Below are 5634 nucleotides of genomic sequence, written 5' to 3' on the forward strand. Positions count from 1 at the left end.
GTGTCACAGGCACCACGTGACCCGCCACGTGATACCTGTGAGGGGCAAATGTTTTATGTAAAAATACCATAAACATGTGGACCAATCAGAGAGGGCCACGTGTTAAGCCTGAACACGTGTCAGCCTCAGATACCTACTAGAATTGCGGCCTTCAAGGCCCAATTCCCAAGAACGCTGCAAAACGGTGTAGCCCTCCAAATCTAGGTCAGAATGACCTAAGAGAGGGCACCTTTCCCAATGACCCTATAAATAGGGAGATATCCCCCATTTTTGGGACACATTAAATCATTTATTACACCTACCCTACATTCTCTCACATTAGAGAAAACATCTGATCTCGGAATCCGAGAAGATCTCCTTTACTTTCCGCACCTTTTTTTCCCTCTCAAAACACGTTCTAACTTGATCGTCGGAGGCGGAGGTCCAACCACCCGGAGTCTCCGTTGTTTTGCAGGTACAGGCACAGTTGGACTAGTCTTCGAGCCGTAACTCTCCTAAGGGACAAAAACACTCAAAATAAAAAGCATTTAAAAGAGCTAATTAAGTCTAATGAAAGCTAAACATATTCAAACAAAGCTTTTTGAATCAAATGAAAGTCAAATACATTCAACGAAGCTAATTGAATCAAAAAAAAGCCAAACACATTCAAACAAAGCTTTTTGCCTCAAATAAAAGTCAAATGTATTCAACAAATCTAATTGAATCAAATGAAAGCCAAACACATCAAACAAGAATTTTTGAATCAAATGAAACTCAAACACATTTAAACAAAGTTTTTTTAATAAAATGAAAGTTAAACACATTCAAACAAAGCTAATTGAATCAAATGAATGTTATACACATTCAAATAATGCCTTTTAAAGAAAATGAAAGTCAAATGCATTTAAACAAAGCTTTTAAAATCAAATGAAAGTCAAACACATTCAAACAAAGCTAATTAAATCAAATGAATGTCAAATTTATTTAAACAAAGATTTTTGAATCAAATGAAAGTCAAACACATTCAAACAAAGCTAGTTGAATCAAACGAATGTCAAACACATTCAAATAATGCCTTTTGAATCAAATGAAAGTCAACTGCATTCAAACAACGCTTTCTGAATCAAATGAAAGTCAAATGCATTCAAAAAACTAATTGAGTCAAATGAAAGCCAAACATATTAAAACAAAGCTTTTTGAATCAAATAAAATTTAAATGCATTCATCAAAGCTTATTGAATCAAATGAAAGACAAACACATTCAAAAAAGGCTTTTTGAATCAAATGAAAATCAAACACAATCAACTAAAGCTTTTTGAATCTAATGAAAGTCAAATGCATTCAAAAATGCTAATTGAGTCAAATGAAAGTCATACTTGATGAGCGTTGTTTGTGGCGCTCAAAAGAATAAGATTTAGGTTCATTTTCTTTATTTTCTTTTATCATTTTCATATAATTCTCTTAGTTTTATTTGATTTTCCATTTCTATAATTCTCTTTAGTTCTTGATTGGTTTTTACTAGTTTTTCATATTTTTAGTTGATAATTCATAATTTTATTTTTAGTTTTACCTTGTTATGCTTTCTCGCTTTGTTTTAGTTGTGTTTTGTAGGTGAATAATCAAGTCAATTTACTCATTTGGGGACTGCCTTGTTCACGGGCATCATCTCGAGTGCACTGATGATGGGGATGCTCGGGAGCGCGTAGTTTTATCAAGCAAGCGAAGGAACCAAAGCCTAGTGCATTGCACAAGGGTGCGCTCGCGCGACACACGGGCTCTTCTGTGCGTGCGCACGGCCTGTGCGGCCCCCTTCGCTCGATTTTTCTTATTTATAGCTTTTTACTTTCATTTTGAGGTAGACTTAACTTTGTACTAGAGAGAGAATTTTTCCAGAAATAGTAGAGAGAGAAAGTAGAGAGAGAAGCATAAGATTTACTTGTTTGTACTTGAATTTGATCTTAGATTTCAATTTGATCTTGAAATTCCTTCTTCAATAAAATGAATGTTTGTAAGATTTCTTTCCCTTGATTTACTTTTAATGCAATTCCTTCTAGTTTCTTGGATTTTGATTGAGATTACATTCCTTGATTTAGAATTTATTGATTGATTGATTTTCTTTTGATTAAGCTTTAAATGAATATGAATTTGATTGAATTTGTTTTGTTTCTTAATTTCACCATGTTTAGTGAGTAGATTAGTTGCTAGGGAGAAGGGGAAGCATGCTTGATTGATGATTTTTGCTAGTTGATGATGCTAAATTGATTTGAATGGTGCAATTAAATTGGTTGACACAGTTGAGCATGTGATTAATTAGACTAGAAGTGATCAACCTATAAGATTAATCTAGATTGCATTGGAAATTTCAATGACATGAACCCTTGATTTGAGAATTGCTTTAATTGATTGAATTTGATTGTGATTTTCCTAGTTAGCCATTCATAGTGAAACCTTGAATTCCTTTGATTGCAACTATTGTTTGTCCTTTGCAATGTTTGAATTGATTGAGTGATCTTTCAATTAGCATAATCATTGAGCTTGCATGTGGAACCTATATCCCTAGTGTTTAGTATATTGAATTTCTCGATTTATCTAGTTTTCTCGATACCTTAGTTAGCAACCGCATCTTCCCGCAATCTTCGAAGTAGCTTGACCTAGGCCATAGCTTGCACCTACTCATTCCCTTGGGTTCGACCCTTGACTTACCATATAATCGTATTAGGTTGGTCGATTGTTTATAAATTTTCTTTGGCTCTAGGAAAGGGTAGAGAACGACCTACATTTTCCTCGGCGCCGTTGCCGAGGAGTGATATTGGCGCTTTGTTATAGTTATTGAGTCTATTTCACCATTATTTGAAAATACAAAAAGATTTTCTTTTAGGCTACATTTGTAGCCGTGCTACTAACCATTTCTTTTGAGATTTTACGCATAGAGCACGTGATCATTCGCTAGTGCCATTTGATCCGGAAATTGAGAGAACTATTGCAAGGTTGAGGAGTGCTAGACGATCTTTGAGCCCTAGCATTTCAAGTGAAAAAGAGTTACAACAAGAAGAACAAGCAAGAATGGGAGAAAATCCGAGAGTGGCATTAAAAGAATTGGGGATTCCCGGTGCATATAGATTTGAGAGTGGGATTGCTCCACCTACAACACCGGCAAATGATTTTGAAATAAGACTGGCAATGATCACTTTGATAGAGAGGCGACAATTTACTGGGGCCAAGCATGAAAGCCCACTAAACCATCTCAAGGAGTTCGAGAAATATTGAAATACTATCAAGGTAAACGGAATTTCCCAAGAATTCATCCGCCTCAAGCTCTTTCCCTTTTCTCTCATAGGGCGTGCTTTGGAATGGCTAGACAAGGAGGTTAAGCCGAATTCTCTAAGGACATGGGAAGAGGTCACCAAGGAATTTTTGTCCCGTTTCTATCCTCAAAAGAAAACGGCGGAGGCTAAAGCTTTGATTCAAGGTTTGAAGCAAAAGCCAAGTGAGAGCCTCTATGAAGCATGGGAGAGATACAAGGAGTATCAAAGAGAATGTCCTCATCACGGAATTCCAACCTATCAAATAATTCAAATCTTCTATGGAGGCCTTAGCCCTCAAGGAAAATCATGTTTAGATGGAGGAGCCTAAGGTCCTATCATGAAAAAAACGGAAGAGGAAGTGGTGGATATAACTGAAGACGTAGTGAGGTATTATAAAGATTGGCAAGATGGAGAAAGAGAGTCAACTAGCAAGAGTAGATCTTTGGTGTACTCAGTTGATCATCTAAATGCAATCAACAATCTATCCTCTCAAATGACAAACTTGGGGAAGGAGATGTCCGCTATCAAGGCACAGTTGGAAAGTGCTACCTACCAAGTTTCAAGTCTTCCCTCCCAATCTAAGGGGAGAGGTACGTCTTCTAATTCTCAACCCCTTCCTTCTTCTAGTAACATGCCTAGTGGATGCTTGTTTTGTGATGATTGTGGGTCGTATGATCATGATGTTTCTAGTTGCCCTCATGCATGTATGGATGTTTGTGATGATCAAGATGGAAATGTGAATGAGCATGTGAAATATGTGTCAAATAATCATGATTCTAGGTTTGAGAATCAAAGAGGTCAACGGAATAGGAATTACAACAATCATGGCAATTTTGACAACTATAACCAAGGTGATAGTTATAGGAACCAAGGGAACCAAGGTTCTCGAGGTAACTATAACAATCAAGGTTATAGTAGCAAAAATCAAAACCAAAATTATGGTAATCCAAACCAAGGTTATGGGAGTCATAATAAAGGTAGTGGTAACCATAATCAAGGTTATGGTCAAAATCAAAGTAGGGGTAATTGGAACAATCAAGGTATAGGCAATTTTCAAAACAATGCTCAAAGAGGCCCTCCACCCGGATTTGCTCTGAAGGCCCAAAATGATAATTCCTATGTTCAATCCTCTTCTTCTTCACATAGAACAAATTTGGAAAATCATTGAAAATCAAACAAAGTTGTTGAACACTTACATGACCGTAAGTGATAAGAAATTTAATGAAATGATGACTCATAATAAGATGCTTGAAAATCAAATTTCTCAACTTGCTAATGCTTTGAAAGACCATGCTAGTCCTTCTTGTTTACCTTCCCAAGGCCTAGATCCTAAGAGACCGGTTAATGCTATTGTCACAAGGAGTGGTAAGATTCTTGAGGAGAGTTTGCCTAGGAAGAGTGAGACCAAAGAGGGCACAAAAGTGGTTTTGGTTGAAGATGAGAGAGATGGTGCACCTTTGAGTGAGGTTAAGATTGAGAAGCCTAGTGAGGTGACAGTGGAGAAAGAGATTGTGAAACCCAAGCTTCCTTATCCACAAAAATTCATGAGATACAAGTTAGATGAACAATTTGGAAGATTCATTGACATGCTTAAACAACTTCACCTTTATCTACCATTTACCGAAGTTGTCACCCAAATGCCCAACTACGCAAAATTCCTCAAAGACATTTTGAGTGGTAGGAGGACATGTGATGGTGTGGAGACAGTGAACTTGACCGAGAATTGTAGTGCTATCATAATGAACAAGATGCCACCTAAGCTAAAAGACCCCGGAAACTTTTCTATCCCTTGTGCCATTTATAAAATGCAAATTGAGAATGTCTTGTGTGACCTAGGAGCTAGTGTTAGCCTTATGCCATACTCGGTGTACCAAAGACTTGAGCTAGGGGAACTCTTACCTACTAACATCACTTTGCAATTGGCCGATAGGTCAATTAAGTTTCCTAAGGGTAAGGTAGAGGATGTTCCCTTGAGAGTTGGGAAATTTGTTATTCCGGTGGATTTTGTTGTGCTTGAGATGGATGAAGATGATAATAATCCCATCATTCTAGGGAGACCATTCCTTGCTACTTCGGGTGCTTTGATAGATGTGAAAAGTGCTAAAATTTCGCTTAAAGTAGGGGATGAAGTGATAGAATAAGATTTGAATGATAGCATGAAGTATCCAAGTTCTTCTTTAGAAAATTGTATGTTAATTGATTCTCTCGATCATGTTGTGTCTTCTATGCATGAACAATTGCTCACTTCTAACGATGCTCTTGAGAATGTTTTGTTGAATAAGGAAAAGATAGGTACTCCAAAAAAGGAGATGGGTTTGTATGAAGATTTGCTCAATGGAAGCTTTGAGGA

General features: G+C 36.9%; 1 non-coding gene across 1 annotated transcript; it reads right to left on the minus strand.

The window, feature by feature from the left end:
• Positions 1-3427: 3427 nt before the first annotated feature.
• LOC145583520 (small nucleolar RNA R71) lies at positions 3428-3533 on the minus strand. Its single transcript, XR_014100162.1, has one exon. It is a non-coding gene; the product is annotated as a small nucleolar RNA R71 (small nucleolar RNA).
• Positions 3534-5634: the final 2101 nt, after the last annotated feature.

This window comes from Chenopodium album, chromosome 15, assembly GCF_948465745.1.
Source record: "Chenopodium album chromosome 15, dcCheAlbu1.1, whole genome shotgun sequence".
NCBI lineage: Eukaryota > Viridiplantae > Streptophyta > Magnoliopsida > Caryophyllales > Amaranthaceae > Chenopodium > Chenopodium album.